Source organism: Nuphar pumila, chromosome 8 (assembly GCF_984573655.1).
Source record: "Nuphar pumila chromosome 8, dmNupPumi1.hap1.1, whole genome shotgun sequence".
Classification (NCBI taxonomy): Eukaryota; Viridiplantae; Streptophyta; class Magnoliopsida; order Nymphaeales; family Nymphaeaceae; genus Nuphar; species Nuphar pumila.
Window position 1 is genome coordinate 47876917 of NC_143256.1, and position 20050 is coordinate 47896966.

Below are 20050 nucleotides of genomic sequence, written 5' to 3' on the forward strand. Positions count from 1 at the left end.
TAGGGAGAAACCCTTCCGGCAATCTGAGATAAAATATATCACTCTTAACAGGGATTAAAACAGCTATTCCAGATTGAAAATACAGACATAAATAAAAATTCTAAACAAAAATCTCTGAAATTTTAGTGGTGAACAGTATACAGAAAAATAACAATACTCACTTTTTACAGATCTCAAATCGGATCTGTGGTTTGGGATTTATGACTAACACAAGTCTGATTAGGGTTTTGGTAAACCCTAACGAGCTTTAAATTGAACAACAGATTCTCTGAAAAGGGAAAAATACTAAACAGTAGTAAAAAAATCCGAAAAATTCACAAAAGACAGATCTATTTAATGTGAATCCATAGCACTTTACAGATCTAAAATCGGATATAATATGAGAGAAATATCATCATAGCAAGTTACCTTCTTGATTTTAACCACGATTTTAAAGCTTTAAAAACCCGATTTGATGTCTGATTTTTTTGACAGGGTTCCCGAGATCCAAAACCTCTGCATTTTTCTACAGTAACTCAATAACTCATGCATTCACCACATATAAAAAAATCAGAAATAAAAAATGAGTGCTTCAATCCGAAATAACATCATCTTTACTGTTCTAAACCTAGAACACACAGAAATTTAAGAAACTTGAAAAACCATGCATTAACTAATGTAAATAAATAAAATAAACCATAAAACAGTAAATAAAAATTATTTCTATGCTATAGAACGTAAAACAAACATGAATAAACCATGAAAATAAATTAAAAACAGGGAATCAATGGCTGGAATTTGATATCACCTTTAAAACATAGATTTAACCCATTAAAAAGGGTAAATCATATATTTTATTGGTTAATAATGCAAAGAATCATATTAAAATCAATTCTAATGGATTAAAATCTCTGTAAATCATCCAAAACAGGGTTAGATCACCTTCTTGGATCGTTCTTGCTGATTCTTGATGGTTCTTGAGGTCAAATCCATGGTTTAATCCATGAAGATGATGGTGACAATGGCTAAATCATGCTTAAAACAATGAAAAACATTAAATAAAAACTAAAAATTAAAGAAAAACATTACCTTGAGGCTGCTGCAATGGAGGAAGGGCTGGAGAAGAGAGAGAAGCTCCAATAACTCAATAGGAGAGAGATGGGAAAATCGACCCCCCTTATGCCTCTATTTATAATAAAAAAATTAGGTTTAAAAATTGACAATTTTGAAAATTTTGGACTCTAAAAGGGGGGGCGATTTTGGGGTGGAGTTACCTAACTACCCCTAGTCTAAATTATCCTAAATAATGCCTAATTAACCCCTAGCTAATCCTAAAAATCCCCCAAATGTGGTGCCACTTGGCATTCTCTCACATTGGGTTTTTAAAACACTTTTAAAAACCTTTAAAAACACTAGTTTTAAAAACTAACTTTCAAAAATGAGTTTTTCAAAATGGTTTTGACTCTTCTAAACCTCTAACACTAACCAAGACATCAACTAACCCTAGTCTAGCCCTGACTTACTCGAATATGGCGCCACCCTGAGTGGGCCCTACTTGAGTTTTTTTCAAAAAGCGATTTTAAAACTTGAAATTGAAGGAGTTTTCAAAAGATTTTCAAAAGTAAACTTAAAATTAGGATTTTTGAAATGTCATAAGGTCCTAACTGAGTTAGAATTCCTCTGGATATGGTGCCAACTGAGTGGGCCCACATCGAATTTTGAACATTTTTGAAATAAACACTGAAAATGGCTTTGAAAAGGGGTTAAAATCAGTATTTGAAATTCAAGATCTTTGAAAATAGGGTCTCAAGCGAGCTGGAACTCCGGGTTAGAGTCTTCAACTCTTAGGACTCTGAGATTTTAGATTTTAAAAGCCAAATGAAAGAATTTTCAAAAGATTTTATCAAGAAATGATGAAATAAGTCAGAAAACATAGTCAGGGTTAGACTCCTAACTCGACCGAACTCTAAAATAGAGTCCTGAACTAACTGGACTCTGTGAAATGACCTAGATTTCGAAAGCAAACGGAAAAGATTGAAAATGGAAGTAAAACTGACCTCAAAACAGACTCCTGACCGGATCAGGACTCTGAGACAGAGTCCTGATCGGACTGAAACTTTCAAAAATTTGAGAAATTTGATGAATAGAGGAATTCAGAAGCGACACCACCTCAATGGGTCTCATCTGTGACTTGAAATCGATTAAAATTTGAATTTGAAATGAATCCAGATTGTTTCCTTGAGAAAATATTTCGAAATATAAAGTCCTGGGGTTGGAAAATGACAGAGTATTGAATAAAAACCCAGGTTTTGAAATTGATTTTGAAATAAAGCTTTAAAATTCAAATCTGGATTGATTGTTTTGAAATAGGAGTGTTGGATCTCGAAAATGAGATGCAATGCTATGTAGAATACATGCAATGATCTGTAATGACTTATGAAATGGACAAACACTAGATGAAGGTAAAAATTTGGTGTGTTTACACCATCGGGTCATAGCTACAGTGTGCAGGGATAATTCTGATGTTGCATGGAGTATCTCCTGACTTTCTTTGAGACTGATTTCTTCATTCTCTCTGATGCTAGGAATATCTGCAGTGAATGATGGTCGAGGTATCATAGGCTGTGGGAGCCTTTCTTCCGTGTCCTCTCCGAGCACAGTTGTAATCATTCCACCTTTTGACCATTTTACGCATTGATATAAGGTGGAAGGTACTGCATTTGCATTATGAATCCATGTCCTTCCGAGCAGCAAATTGTAGGTGGTGGCACATTGACCACATGAAAAAGCACTGAATGTACCGAATAATTAATGAATACTTCCAGGAATATCTTGCCTTTTGCCGTCTGACCATGGTTGTCAAACCCATAGATGGTGATAGGGTCTGGAATGTATTCTTCTTCCTTAATGCCTAGCGCCTTTGTGGTCATTTCGGGACATATGTTGAGGTTGTTGCCTCCATCAACCAGTATATGGGGTACTGTCATTCCCCTTACCCGAACGACGATGTAAAGAGCATTATTGTGAAAGGAATGAGGCTTTGGAAGGTCCTTATCCGAGAAAGTGATTGGCGCGTTGGTCATGGCCGAATTCACTATTTGTGCCATGTCTTCAGGAGTGGTACTGGGCTTAACTTTGATCTTTCTGAGCAGATCATCCAGTACTTGCTGATGCTTGCAGGAACTTTTGGCCAAGTCAAAAATGGAAACATTGGACAGAGCGGTCAAAGGCTTCTGACTTGAATTCCCTGGCTTGGGCTTGATGATTTGATTGAGAAAATCAGGAAGTCCCTTTGACTTGGGGGCTGACTTTACCGATGCTTCAGAGACTTTCATCTTGCCCAATGCTGAGATTAGATCCATCTTCTTAGAATCAGGAGTTGCTTGTCGAAGCACTGACACCTGATGTTGAACTTGTAGATCTTGTGTAGAACACGGCTTGATGTGTTCGTGAGGCAGGAATGGTTGGGCAGATACTACTGCTGTGGTGTGTGAAGGAAAAGGCTGTTTAAGAATATCCATTTTTTCTTCTTCTTCTCCTTCTACCAATAGATTTTTATTGATAAGATCATGTACAATGTTCTTGAGAACGAAACAGTTCTCAGTGCTATGTCCCACTGTTCTGTGGAACTTGCAGAATTGATCCTTCCATTTCCCCATAGGCACAGGGGGATCAGCCAACCTCGGTAACTTGACCATCTCTTTCGACAACATATACTCGAGCACATCTTCGAGTGATTGGTCGAGAGGAGTAAATTTTCGGTCATAGCTCCATCCTTCATGTTTAACTTTTTCACGCAGTTTCGGCCCTTGGTCTTGCTGAGAAGGCTTGCTGTATTGAGGAGCAGGCTTTGTTTTCTGATCTCCTTTATTGTTGGAATTGTTTATGCCATAGCAGTAATCTTTCTTCTGCCCTTTGTACTGATTTTTGTTGTTGTTGTTGGCAGAGAAGGTGAAGTGAGCTTTCTTCTTTTGCTCACCTTGGGGATTACTCTTGGAAAAGGTGAAGCCTTCATAGACTCCATTCTCTACGCTCAGCTCGAGCCATTCGGCTCGTTCAGTCAACTCGATGAAAGTCCGGGATGGTGCGGTGGAGATCAATCCTCTTAAAGGCTGCGAAAAGTTGTTGAGGATTAAGGACAGTGCGTGCCTTTCCGAGATAGGATCTCTCATTTTGTTACAGGCTGACCTCCACCTGTGAATGAAGTCCCGTGCTTTTTCATTCTCATTCTGCCTCAGACTGCAGAGATGACTTAATGTCGGGAGCGCTTCTGTATTGAACAAAAAGCGTTCAATAAATAAATTCACCACTTTATCAAACTCTTTGAGCTCGATGGGATTGATATGCTCAGCATACCACTTAGCTGCAACTCCTTCCAAGCTGCGAGGGAAACATAGAAATAATGCTCGGTTGTCCCTTTTGAACCTAGAGCATTCTGCAAAGAAAGTGGCGAGATGAGCTTTCGGATCGCCAGAACCATCGAACTTGATAAATTTTCGGGGAAGGTTTTCGAGATCATCATCCCCTTCGAGACCGTCATAGAAGTCCTCACTGGTAAAGACTTTCTTGCCCTTGTCACGGGCTTGGAGATCCTTAACAACTCGGGTCATTTCCCTGAATTGCGACTGCAGGGGTTCCTCTGTAACTTGATTCTTTGCTTTGCGGCTCCTCCTTTGTTTTCGACCCTGTTTCTGAAATGCCGGAGGCACCTCATATGCTTCATCGGTGTCTTCCTCTGATTCTGATTCATCTGAAATTTCCTCTGGCTGAATTTGCTTCTTGGAAGTCTTCTTATCCTTGTGCCCGTGGAACTTCTCTCTGAATGAATTCTTCTCTACACTGGTCCCAGCCTGTTCATTCATCGTTTTGGTCATCATTTTCTGGAACATGGCATACATCTGTGGGTCTATACCATCCTCCCCTTGCTGCTGCTCTTGACTCTTCTCGGATCGCGGGGAGTCCATCTCTTCTTCTGAGGTCGACGAGTACTGAGATGTCGTTGTTCTTTTTCCTAATCTTGTTCGAACCATCAAATGTTGTGGATGCCCTCTGCAGGATGAAGTCTTGATTAGACTCTGAGGAAATTTTGGATTGAAAAAAAAAATGATATGGTAGACAATTGGAAGAATATCCCATTACTAGGGATGGAGTCGCCACAGAAATCACGACAATTGTGTTGTCATTTTTTGTAAGAGAAATAACAACGGAAAATGTGCCTTGTTACCTAGGCGAGGTCATCAACCACGAGGAAAATATCATTTTTAAAAGAAAGAGATATCTCGTGAAAAAACAATCCGCAAATGGATTTAGAATAAGGAGAAGGCAAATGGGTAAACAATTTCCACCGCAATAAATCAAGGTATTCATGAGGAAAATAAGATGGAGAATTTGGCAAATAGACAAAAGGATTGAAAAATCAATGAGAGAAAACATATGATTTTAAAAAAAATTGCAGGAAGGAAAAATGTAGCTGGAAAATTCGAGATTCAGTGGAACGGAAGGATGGATAATCACCTGGAGTTTTGAAAGAAATTGGATATTTGGGAAAATCTTCCAGGGTTTGAGAAAATAAAGGAAAAGATGAGAATATGGGTATTTGAAAATATTTTAGGAAAAATATAGGAAAATAGAGGTAATATAAGAACAATCACATCCTGCACAAACATTTATGCACATACAGCACTCCCTAAAAGGCTGACTCTAGATGCATTATTTTGAAAACAGCTGTAGGACCCTAATCCTAACTCTAGGTTCAGATCATCTTTATCCAATCCAGTTATGCCGATATACCCGAATCGAAATCCGAGGTACGTGGCATATAATTTCAACTCCGGTTCTAAGGTAAGGTTTTTCCAACATCCTTGAGCGCCTACCGATATACTTCGGACTGTGGCCCGCGGTACGTGGTAGGGGGGTGTTAACCCAAATAATTGGCCCAGTTGTGAGGCTCTGTCCCGAACAAGGGTTCTGGAAGAGAGCCCAGCAACGTGAAGACCGGGTAATGATAGGTAATTGGGGTTTGAAAAAAATGATCACATACGAGAAATAGATGGCTCTAAATCCTAGAGAGATAGACTTTTGAAAATCTTTGAAGAAGCATACATTGTTTGCATTCAGATCCTAAATTGAGTAGAGTTGTATTTAGACCTAAGTCTATGTGAGCATGAAAATATCTCCTCAATCTGGTCCTACTAAACCATGCCTAAGCTATATGCAGTCAATGTCAGCTAGGTCAGAGTCTAGGCTCCTAGGTTCGCATGATAGAAAAAGTAAAGAGCTGACATTTTGTGAACATAATTTCGATAATTGAACTAAGTTAAGCACATTTTTTATCAGACAAAGATAGGTCCCATCACGGTCGCCGAACCTGTTATCGTCGCAAAATTTTTCCCGTCTTTTCTTCCTTGCGGAAGAGAGAGGGAAATGCTTTCGCGATTCAAACTTGACCGGATTTTGGAAATTGTTTTCAATACTCGCCTCCGTTTTGAAAATTGCGGGAAAATCCATGGGATGGGGCTCGACCTGTCGGTACGAGGTTTGACCGTTCCTGCCACCTTTAACAGGGGTAATCGAACCAAGGACCAAAATTATGCTTGACTTAGTAAAATCATTGAAATGGTGTTCTATCCTAAATGCACAGAGAATTCAGGCTTGTGCTATGAGATTTGGTAAAATATGGGTTAGAAAATTATGATGTATGCTTAGAAAACATTTGGAGTTGAAAATTTTTCGAGAAAAGATGGAAATCAATCTCTCAGGAATCTCAGACGAAGAAGGTTTGAAATCTTGAGAAAATTTATAAAGATTTGGAAAATCTTGAAGAAGGGAGAATCTAGAGAAAATCTTGAGAAAGTTTATAAGGACTTGGAAAATCATGAAGAAATGAGAATCTCAGGAAAATTTTGAGAAAAGTTTATAAAGACTTGGAAAACCATGAAGAAATAAGAATCTCAGGAAAATTTTAAGAAAGTTTAGAAAGACTTGTAAAACCATGAAGAAATGAGAATCTCAGGAAAATTCTGAGAAAGTTTAGAAAGACTTAGAAAAATGAGAATCTCAGGAAAATTTTAAGAATTCTTGAGAAAATATGAACTTTTGAAAAGGAAAACACTTGTTGAGAAAATGCAGACTTTGAGAATTTTCTTAAGAAAATGATAGGAAATTTATAGGAAAGATTCATTGGAGAAGGAAATTTAGAACTTAGGAAATTGAAATCCTGAGAATCTTGTCTTTGAAATGTCTGAAAATCAACTTTGATTTTTGAGAAAGATGAGAAATTCCTTTTGAAAAGAATCTTAAGAAAATAACATTCCAAGGAAAATCATAGGAAAAACTTTGATTTGGAAAATCCAACTTCGAATATCATCATAGTTTCTTCAGAAAATCGATTCCATGAAGTGAAAATCTTTTGAGAAAATCATGAGAAAAACAAATGATGTAGATGATGTGAATGAATGAATGCACTTTTGAGAAGATTTCTGAAAATTTTATTGGAAAAATGTGGATTAAGCCAAAGTAAATCCTTCATATATTCTGACTGTGGCCATGAATATATTCAGGGTTTATTTGAGTTAATTCACAATATTTGGAAAACATTGGAAATATGAGGTGCATTTTCAAGATAGCCTAAGAGTGTAGGCTCAATGTGACTGGTAGAGAAATGATGGATCTGGGTTTTGTCCATATTCCGACTAGGGCCGTAAATATGGACTCCACCGAGTTCATCAACTCTCTAAGAGTTGGTGCACGTGCCATTCGTGTTCATCCACGGTGAATTTGGAAAATGGAGATATATGCATCATATAATCAGGATATTACTGAAATCAAACTATATGAGATGCGGCCTAATCTAAGCAGTAAAAGTAAATCTTATTCCAAGGTTTACATTGGATTGTTACATTGCATAACATAAAGCAAAAGAAAATTGAAATGGAGCCAAAGAATCTGCATCTTCTAGATTTTCCTGCAAAATGAGAGTTAATACAAAATAACCAAGGCAATGAACATATATATATAATATATACAACGAGGAGACATATACATATATCAAAATGCTAAAATAAGTGCTAAATGTCATGTAACAATGGAGGTGTAACTATATGAGAAAATATATGAATGTTCATACATGGAAATAAGAGCACATGAAGAGATATGTATATATAGTTATAAGTATATATCTACATATATATATATATACATATATACATATACATATAGTTAAACATATATAGATATATATATATAGATATATATATACATATAATGAGAAAATATGTACATACCAATGGAAACTACATATAATAGGTAAAACCAGAAATTACAAGTATATACAGTTTCCGTAGGTGATTTCACACGACCATACTTCTCAAATTACAAAGTAATTTTCAATGAAAATGGGAATAGAGCTTCCCTATATATCCATAATGAAGCACACCAAAGATGGTTAGGAGATCACAATTGGATATAGAGATATCCGTTCATGAACATGGTCAAATATCAAGACTGCACACTTACAGCAGAAAATGAATATGTGCAGGAAATGGGTTGTGGAAGCATCATGGGCTATTTCATGGATATCATGAAAAGCTTGGTGAATAGGTGAAAATGTTGTGAAAAATGATGAAACAATATATATAAGTGGTGCTGCAAATGGGGTGATATTATAACAATATAGCAAACAAGAATTTAGCACTAAGCTAAGCAAAATTTCATAAAACCAAAGATGATATTCCAGCCATAGCTTCATAAAACAGAAATTGTAGCATCAAATGATGAAGTTCCAGTCATAACTTCATAAAACCAGAATTTTAAACATCAAGCTAAACAAAAATTTCATAAATCAAATGATGATGTATTTTCAAGAGTAAGAAAAAAGAAAAATACATGTAATAGCAAGTACTCATGAAGGGATATATATATATATATAAGTATATCTATACATATATATATACATATATATATCCATATACACATATACACGTATACATATAGATAGATATACATATATATAGACATATATACACATATAATGAGAAGACATATATGTTTGATGGAAATTCCACATAATGGGTAAAACCAGAAAATATATGTATATACAGTTTCTGTAAAGGATTTTACACAGCCATATTTCCCAAATTACCACATATTTCGCAACAAAATCGGGTATGGAGCTTCCCTATATATCAATAACCAAGCATACCAAAGATGGTCTGTAAAGCCTGGATGGATATTAAAGTATTCATACATAAACAGGGCCAATTATCAAGACTGGGCTCCTGCAGGAAAGAGAATGGATAAAGGATGATGGGTATACAAATCCCATGAATGTTGTTGCCCTTTTACACAATGAAAGATATGATTATTGATGCTGATGTCAACTGCTCTCTATACTACAACAGGGTCTAAATTTAGGATAAGGTAACTTACAGGGAAGGAAATATGATATGAAAATCAAATTACAGCTGTTGGGAGTGATTAACCTTACAGACTGTGTATAAGGCTCTTTGCTGTGTGTGGGGTTTATCTGTACAATAGATGAAGCAATAACCTATGCCATTTACAACATGCGTAGAGAATAAAACTGGGTAATGGAATGAACATGGGTGGCTGATGAATAACAAGGAACATTCGGGTAGGTAAGTAAGGAAATGAAAATGTTTAAATCACTATGGCACTTACAAGTAGTGGAATGGGATCACACCAGTATGCAGAGGTTACCTATAATGGGTAAAACCGATACATATGATAAGCAATAACAAACTGAGTTTGAAGGGATTTCATATGTAATCTAGCTAACATTAGATATGTGACAAAATTCAGCAATAATGACATCTGGAGACTTAAAATTGATGTTACTGATAGCATCACTTTGCTATTCAGCATTCTCATACAGACCATGGTTATTACCACCAGCTATGTGGTTTCATCGGCTGCGAACATGAGACCATCCTAACACACTAGCCAGGGGACTATGAATATTTATAGTGATCCATTAGATTGAAAACATACTACTGTCACCACCCTCAAGTGGATTCACTAGTCTCATCATCCACAATCACTAAGAATCTACCTGAGGGATCCACAACTAACAAAGGGGAAACTGATCTTTTTTTTTTTTTTCAATGATCACTGTGTATTCACTGAAAACAAGGATAGCTGAAGGCAGGACATGGCATTTCATTATAAAACAGAATGTAGGAATGCAGTTTTTTTTTTTTATAAGTATGAAGAGCCAAACAGTAAACATCTGTTTAACATATTCACAGCATGTGCATTTAACCAATGTACAACTTCCCTTTTTTTCTTTTATTCCACCTGCAACCTCAAGATCTGTTGGAAGTGTGAGTACAAAATATAAAACATTGAGTATTTTATACAGCCTCAACCACTTGTCCTAATCATGCAAGTTTCTTTAGATTTTTTTTTTTTTTTTAGATGTTGAACAAAAGCCTCATTAGATCATCCTGACCTTCCAAAAATCATATTTATGATGAACTTTGAGTGATGCATGCAGAGAACTCAATATGTTCAATGGAATATCAGAATATATCAAACTAATGTTTATATAATTGTGCTCAACAGATCATATTTAAATTGGCAAAATCTAGCCACAAAATAAGGATTCATTTTCCAAACTTATTCATGCATATCTTACTAGAAGAATAATAAACTGGAGTTTACAAGAACACATAATGAGTATATGCTTACATTGTTCCTGCAACACATGTGCTGATATGAGAAATATTGTTTGGAAAAAAAAAATGAGAAATACACCCACCTTTTCAATTTCTCTTTGGGTTTTTAGCTTGGAAGTCCTTTTTGCTTAAATTGAACTTTATATATTTCTCAATTCCAGCTAAACAGCCTTGTAGATCCTGCTCCAATCGATTTGTAGACAGCATATATGTTCTATGTTGCTGGACTAGAGAAGACACAGGAACACACAGTACTTCCTCTGCTGGTAGGCTGAAGAAGACGCAGATGGTGATAAGCGATGGCTGGACTGCAGAGGATGAAGGTGTTGGATGTTGTTTCTATTGTTGGGCTGAAATGGGTGGGGAAAACATTGATGGAGGTCCTGCGGCTGAGGTGAAATAGAGGTGAAAGGGGAGATGCTGGAAGGTTAGGGGAAAAGGAAAAGTGGGCAACAAAGGCTGAATTTCTGCTACAGCTGAAGGATGGTGGTCTGAAAGTGATGCAGATGTTGGTTGGGCTGAAGGAGAGGTCCACGCACTGGCTGGCTGGCGTTTCCTTCTGCAGGTGGGCTGAAGGCAGGATGAAGACGTGGCTGGGCTGAAGGAGAGGTCCACGCACTGGCTGGCTGGCGTTTCCTTCTGCAGGTGGGCTGAAGGCAGGATGAAGACGTGGCTGGGCTGAAGGAGAGGTCCACGCCCTGGCTGGCTGGCGTTTCCTTCTGCAGGTGGGCTGAAGGCAGGATGAAGACGTGGCTGGGCTGAAGGAGAGGTCCACGCACTGGCTGAAGATGGCTCTCGATCCTCAAAATGGTTGGGGCTGAAGCCAATGAAGACGCCTCTCCCCTTTCCACTTTGAGCTTCCTGCAAAAACCGAAAATCCAATTAAAAAAAAATCCCCCCTCCGTGAATGCCCTGTCCCCCCTTTTAAAGATATTCAGCTTCTTCCTCTTTTCAAAAGATCGCAGCTTCCCTTTTTTGAAAAATCCGTTACCTTTGTTGAAGATTTTGAAACTGAAACATTAAAGTAGCCGTTTTTTTCAAAAGGGCGCTGCTGTATTTTTTTCAAAAAAATGTGTTTCATTTACCTAAGTTTTGGGTAAAATGATTTTTTTTTTTTGAAAATATGGCTGTGGCGCCGTTTGGGCCGTTTCCTTTTAAGATTTTAGGTAAGCAAATTAATGAAAAGAAGTAAAAGAAATAAAAAAATAAATAAATAAAAAAAATGAATAATGACATAAATGAGAGGCTTTTATGGAAATGCCATCTCATTCTACTTTTAAAATCCTTTTGAAAATAAAGTTTTTGTTGTGTTTTTACAAGTCTTTTATTTTCAAGTGGGGTGCCACATGTGTGTGGGCCCACTAAAAAAAATAATAATAATAAATAAATAAATAAATAAGAATTTTAAAAGAAAATTTTGCAAATTGGTATGACCTCCGGGTGGGTCCCACTTGAGAATAAGATACTTACCTGAGAATCTGAGTATGATGCTAGTTTAAAGGCGGGTCCCGCTCCGTTTATTTGAAGATACGAAATAAAATATTATTTGTTTTCAAGAATTTGGAAAAATTGGTTTTTCAAGACAAAAATATAGATAAATGTAAAAACAAAATTTGTAAAGAGATTTAAAATCTTTTGCAAAAAGTCTTGAGATAGAGTCTTTAAAATCAATATCCAAATATCCAGATTGTTTTCTTGAGAATTTTTTTTTGTAATTCAAAGTCCTGGGGGTAAAATGGGAAAAATTGGTAATTTTGAATACCCAGGTTTTTAAAAGTCGGTTTTGAAAAGTTTAAAAATCAAATCTGGATTGACAATTTTGAAAATCAGGAGTTCTGGATCTCAAACTGACATGCTATGCAATGAAATGATGCAAAGTGTTCATGCAATGCGATGCAAAGACATGTCTTACAAAGTTGCCACTCTGAATTTGGATTTGAAAATTCTGACTTCTGGTTAAGCACAAAATTTTGAGGATTTGCAATTTGAGGGTGTCTCTGAGTCTAAATAGAGAAGTTTTGAGACTCGAGAATGGAATTTTGGGACTTTCTGCAAGGTTTAATCTTGGAAAATGACCATTTTGCCCTTCATTGCTTCTGAAGAACTGAAATATGATAATTAAAGGGCAATGTCAAGAAGGTGAGTGAAAATTTGGGGTGTTTACAAAAACGTATATAGAAAGTAATAATATCACATTGAATCTTAAGATCATGCTAAAAGGAGTTGCAAGACATGATAAAATGTATCTTAAGACGCTGAATATCAGAATATACATATAATGTCCTAAAATAATGGTGACGACTAGTTGTTGAAACATGTGAATGTCACCCTAACCATAAAAAAAAAATGCAGTGTTTGTATTTGATGGTGTAGTATATACATCTAGATGGCATCACAAAGGGGACAGCTATACACACATTTGCAATATGCAAATACTTGTGTGAATACATACACTGAAAAGGAAGTATGATACAAGTATTAAAAAAAATGAAGATGTACATATATGTATGCTATGATGGATAAAATACAGGGAATGAGGTGTGTAAGGTAATAACGGATATAGCTCAGATTAGGTGGAAATGGCAATATGCTGGGGATAATATGTATTTGTAGGAACTTTAGTTGCAGCTGTACCAGACAGAGCTATTTTGACCATGTCAGGGGTTAACTCTCTCTCTCCTTGTGCCATTATTCCAGGTTCCAAAGCATCATAGAACTTTAGGCAACCTAGGAGATCTATCTAGTTTTATTCTGCATGCATTCATATCTCAAGGCAACCTTCAATTCTAAATATCAAACTGAGTCATTCTGGGCCAAGGAGATGGTACCTACCTGGCTGTGAATAGCAACAAATCCGACTGAATTCATGGATAATTGGCTCTGCTTGATCTACGATGAACTCACTGGAGCCGGTCACTGATAAGTGGTTTGATCATAAGGCCCTGAACTGTGTAGCTGGAGGGCTGCTAGTGTGGTTTGTATACACGGTAATTATGAAATGCTGGCATGCTATAATGAAATATGAGCAAAGCATTGAACATGTGCTATGATATGCAGGTAATTGCAAAAACAGGTAGTTACAGATCCGTTGGTTGGAGCTGGGATTCTTGGTAGACCTGTCGATCTGAACTCATTTCGCAATGGATATGCTGGCTGGTAATTTATTCCCCCTCCCCATAGAAGCCATGGAATTACCCATGTTGAATGTTCAACAAGGTAGGTCTATTGATCGAGGGATGCTTAAAAATCCCAACCAATAGCTCACTAACCTCTCGCAGCGGATCATCTTGGGAATTTGATGTTCACCATAACTCTAGCAAAGTGGATACCACACTCACCCAATTTCTCAAAAGGGGAAATAAAGCCATTTGTAAAAGATGATGTAATGGGGAATATATGTATGGAAGACGATAGTTCTAAATTGAACTGAAATATAGAAACAACTATAATAACAAATGCGATCATGCAGTTGATGATGAACCAAATTTTTGAAGAGCGAAGAAGAATGGAATCTAACAAAATATTGGAAATAAATAAAGACAGTCTTACATAAACCCCAACTCGATATTTAACCCTATTGAAACAGGAAATCAGCTAGCATGAGTTCAACAGAGGGCTCGTTGGACCAAAAAAAAAAAAAAGTATATGAAATGAAACAAAATACTATGAATCTGAATGCAAATAAGAACTTATCGGTGAAATGCCTTACAGATAAAAGGGGAGAAACAAAACAAGCGAGCAAAAACGACAGAAACAATAAAAAAAAAGAAATCGATGAAGACATTATTGAACCTAATATACGATGGCGTGAACAGATATTAGAAATAAGAAATCCAGAAATAAATTATAAAAGGAAAATAAATAAAAAAAGAATGTAGGAATGTATATTCTGTTTGTTGTAGCACAGGGATGGGTCGAAATAGCTATGAGCTATTCAAACCCTATCCATGGTGCGATAATAAGGCGACCAGCTAAAAAAAATCGGAGTTACATCAAGAAGAGAGGGGGGGAAACTTACCGAGGTGCTGCAAAGGTTCGGAATGAAGGAGAACTCTTTTCTCCTACGACAGAGGTCTTCTGCTGCGGCTGCAGGTGGTTTTCCACTATAACTGGTTCGATTGAACCTCTCTGTCAACAGGGAAAGGAAAAGATCAAGCAAAAAGGGAAAGAGAGTCGAGGGACGACCAAGGGTTGGAGGTAAGGATCAATCGTGAGAGAAGGGAAGAAGGAAAAGGGGTAATGCCCAGGCGAAGAAGCAGTAATGGATTGAAGGAAAGAGCAAGGGGAAAGGGTGGAAACCAATTGATGCGTGAAAAAAAAAAAGAGAGGCTATGTACAGGAAAAGGGAGGGGTGAAGGCGGTCCGTTTAGGGTTCTCCTGAGTCCCTTTTGAAGGAGGAAGCAGAAGGTTTGGGAAGGGGAAATGGGTTGTTGAAGATGGAGGAGAGGAGGAAAGGTTGTTGCCGATGGAGGGTTCAGAAGGTGAAGATGTGTGATGGAGAGGGAGAAGGAGGAGACTAGGTGGAAGAGAAGGGGGAAAGGCGAGATGGAGGAAACTTCGTGAAGGAAGCTTCTGGAGGGCGGAGAGTGTCCGAGCGAAAGATAGAGAGCCGCCCTATTTTAGGGTTTTTTCCTCTCTTTTTTTTTCAAAACAAGTCCTTCTATTTTAAAAAAAAAAAATTCTAAAACGAGGTAAAAAAAAAGATAAGTTTTATAAAAAAAAGGCGATGTGTCAAAGGGACAGTTTTAAGAGCTTATTTCTTTGTATTTTCTTTTTGTTGTTCTGATTTTTTTGATTTTTTGTGTTGTTTTTCCATTTTTTTGTATTTTTGTAATAGAAAAACTAAGATTTTATGAAAACAAAGTTTAAACACTAAATTTTTGTATTTTTCTAAGAAATATTAAAAAAAATGTTTTCCCGAGAATTTCAGGCCATTTTCGGGAAATTTCTTCAAAAGAAGGGGTTTGGACCCAGATTTTGAGAAAATGTTCGAGTTTTGACACTCAAATCGAGAAATACAATGTGATGGATCCAAACGGATGTCGGATGGACTGTCCGAGCTATTTGAAAACTATTTTTGGTATTTTCTTAAAAATTGGACAATGAGACTCAGATTTAGATCAGGATGATGGGTCCAGATCCGAAACCAAGTCAGATATATAAAATGAAATTAATTTCAGTAAAACTTGAGAAAGGTATTGGAATTTAGATTTAAAAGAGACTCAATTGCTCAGAAAACGATATCAGGGGCAAAAGGAGAATATTTAAAAGATTTTGAAAAATTTGGGGTGTTCACAACTGTGTAGCAAAAGGTACCCAAGGTGTGGTAAAAGAAGTTTTTGATTGGTCACGAGTGGCCAATTTGATCTGATTGTAGCCTGAGTATCCATCCATATAGGAAAACATGGCATGGCTTGCCGTGCTATCGATTAAAAGGTCGATATTGGGGAGTGGATAATCATCCTTTGGGGTGGCCTTATTGAAATCCCTGAAATCAATACAGATTCAGACTTTGCCATTCTATTTGGGAACTGCTACGATGTTCGCCTGTAAACACCCCAAATTTTCACCCTCATCCAGTACTTACATTTTATGTGTCATTGCATATCATTGCATGCATTCGGCATACCATTTCATTGCATTGCATGACATTACATGTCATTACATCTCATTTTCGAGAACCAGAACTCTTGTTTCAAAATGTTTAATCCAGATTTGAGTTTTAAAAACTTTTCTTTCACAATCAATTTTAAAACCTGGGTTTTTAATCAACATTCTGTCATTTGTCAACCCCCAGGATCTTATATTTAGAAGTATTTTCTCAGAAAACAATCAGGATTCATTTCAAACTCAATTTCAATTGATTTCAATTCTCAGATGAGGCCCATTTAGGTGGTGTCGCTTCTGGATTCCTTCATTTATCAAAAAACTCAAAAATTTTAGAGTTCTAGTTGGATCAGGACTTTGTATTTTCATTTGTTTGAATCTTTTTGAACCTTTTTAAAACACCATTCTGATTTTAAACCAGTTATATTCATATCCCTTGCCCATTTCCTCCGTTTTGGCCAAAATCTTAGAGTCCTAGTTGGATCAGAACTCTTCTTCAAGAGTCCAGTCGGATCAGGACTCTTCTTCAGAGTTTTAATCAGATTAGGACTCTAATCTTTTACATCTATTTTTATCCATTTTCAATCAAATCTTTCAAAATGAGTTAGAAACTCAGAGTTTTAGTCAAAATAGGACTCTGTTCAGAGAGTCCTAGTTGGATCAGGACTCTAATCCTGATTTCAATTTTGAGCAAATCTTTCAAAATTCTTTCCATCTATCAAAATTGTTACATTTTTATCAAAGAATTTCAAAATTTTGAGGTTTTATCCTAGAGTCCTGATCAAATCAGGACTCTATCCAAAGTTCATTTTCATACTTCATTTTCACTGGTTTTCAAAAGTTTTGCTTAAATTTCATCGTTTACTTATCAGAAAACCAAATTTTTTTTTAGAGTTCTGATCGAATCAGGACTTTTTCTCAGAGTCCTAATCAGATCAGGACTCTGAACCAAAACTTCAATTTTATCTTGTTTTTGACTGTTTTTTAAAATTCTCTCATTTGTTTTCTCAAAAAATCCAAAAATTGGAGAGTCCTAGTTCAATTAGGACTCTGTCCTCAGAGTCTCAGTTGAATTAGAACTCTGTTTTATTTCAATATTTGTTATGGTTTTTAACTGTTTTCACAAGTTCTTTCATCTATGTTTCAAAAAAAAATACCAAAAAAATCTAGAGTTTCAGTCCGATCAGGACTCTGTCCTAGTCCAGTCAGGAGTCTGTTTTGAAGTCTGTTGTTACTTCCGTTTTTCGTTCCTTTCTATTTGTTTTAAAAAATTAGGTCATTTTGTAGAGTCCAGCTAATCCAGGACTCCATTTCAGAGTTCTGATCGAGTTAAGAGTCTAACCCTGACTGTATTTTCTGACTTATTTCATCATTTTTGATAAAATCTTTTCAAAAACTCCTTCATTTGTCTTTTAAAATCCAAAATCTAAGAGTCTTAAAATTTCAGGACTCTAACCTAGAGTTTCGGTTCGCTTGAGACTCTAGTTTCAAAACTCTGAATTTCAATTACTGATTTTAACCTCTTTTCAAAGATATTTTCAATATTTATCTCAAATTTCTCAAAACCTGGTGTGGGCCCACTCAGTTGGCGCCATATTTAGAGGAGTTCTGACCCAGTTGGAACTCTATGTCATTTCAAAACTTTGAATTTCAAATTTACTTTTGAAAATCTTTTGAAAATTCTCTCAATTTCAAGCTTTAAAATCATTTTTTTTTTAAAACTCAAGTAGGGCCCACTCGGGGTGGCGCCACATTTGAGAAAGTCAAGGTTAGTCTAGGCTTAGTTAGTGTCTTGGTTAGTTTTAGAAGTTTAGAGGAGTCAAAATCTATTTTGAAAACTCATTTTTAAAGTTTTGGTTTTTAAACTAGTGTTTTTAGAGGTTTTTAAAACTTTAAAAACCCAAATGTGGAAAAACGCCAAGTGGCGCCACATTTGGGGGATTATTAGGTTTAGCTAGGGGTTAATTAGGGATTAATTAGGATAATTTAGGTCAAGGGCATATAGGTAACTCCACCCAAAATCACCCCCCCTTAGAGAGTCCAAAGTTTTCAAAATTGTTGATTTTTAACCTAAAAATTTATTATAAAAAGAGGCTATATGGGGGTCGATTTTTCCAGCTCTTCTCTTGAGGATTCTTGGAGCTTCTCTCTCCTCTCCATCCCTTCCTCCATTGCTGCAACTCAAAGGTAATTATTTCTTTTAATTTATTTAGTTTATTTAATGCTTTTATTGATTTAAACATCAATTTAGCCATTAGCACCTACCCTTGCATGGATTAAACCATGGATTCAAGTTCAAGAACCTCAAGAATGGTCCAAGAAAGTGATCTAACTCTGTTTCATTGTGTTTACAGGGATTATAATCTGTTAGAATCGAGTATTGTATCGATTTTCATGTTATTAACCAATAAATCGTGAGATTTACCCTTTTAATGGGTTAAATCCATGGTTTTAAAGGTAAAATCGAATTCCAGCCAATGATTCCCTATGTTTATTTATTTTCTTTGCTTATTTATGCTTATTACACATTTTCCAGCATAGAAATCAATTTTATTTTATTTTTTTGGTAGTTTCCTTATTGTTTTCATTAATTAATGCATGGTTTATTAGGTTTCATTAGATTTCTGTGTGTTTTTAAGCATGGATCAGCAAAGAATATATTATTTCATATTGAATCATTTACTGTAAATTTTTGATTTTTTAATATGTAATACATGGATATGTCAGTGAACTACTGTAAAAAATTTGGATGTTTTGGGATTCAGGAACTCTGTCAGAAAAATCAGACATTAAACCATGATTTTCAATCTTTAAAATCGTTGTTAAAATTCAAGAGGTAATTGTCTGTTATGTTATTTTTCTTATCTCATATTCGATTTGAGATCTGTAAAATGATGTGGATTTGTGTTAAGATGATCTATTTACTGTGAAATTTTGGTAATTTTTGGCCTCTGTTTAGTAGTTTTCCTCTGACAGAAAGTCTGATTTTAAATTTAAAACTCGTTAGGGTTTACCAAAACCCTAATCAGACTTGTAATGACCATAGATCTCAAACCACAGATCCGATTCATAATCTGTAAAAAAAGAGTTTCATTATTTTTCTGTCTACTGTTCACTTGTAAAATTTCAAGAAATTTTTATTAAGTTTTTTATTTATTTCTGTATTTTCAATCCGAAGTAGCTGTTTCAACCCCTGTTAGATTCATTATATTTTAGTTCAGATTGTCGGAAGGGTTTCTCCCTAACCGTAGATGATTTTTCCAATATGTAAAAAGTAAAACCTCTGTTTTTATGTCTAGTTTGCCTCTGTAAAAATTCAGAAATTTTCATAGAGGATTGACCCCTGATTCGGGCCTAACTCAGAAACTGGTTTGCGACCTAGGTTAAAAAAAGCATATTTTAGGGTTTTAATGCAATTTTCGGATTAAAACAATGTCAAAAAATTATTTTTGCAATTCCAATCTGATTTTAGGATTATAATAAGTGTATGTGCCAATTTTTATGAAATTTGGAATTCATTTGATGTTTGAATAAATCAAATTACAAAACAGGGTACCTAAAAGATCCAAAAACACTAACAAAATCATGATATTTGTGATGTTTCTTGATTTTTGTGTATAATTTCATGTTTTTAGAGTTGGTTCATGTCTAGAATCATATTAGGGTGTTTCATGTTTGATTTTATGTTTATTTCAATCATAAATCCCAAGTTTTTACCAAAATCTACTTTAGAAAACCCTGATTTCAAGGCCATAGTCTTGCTATCAGGG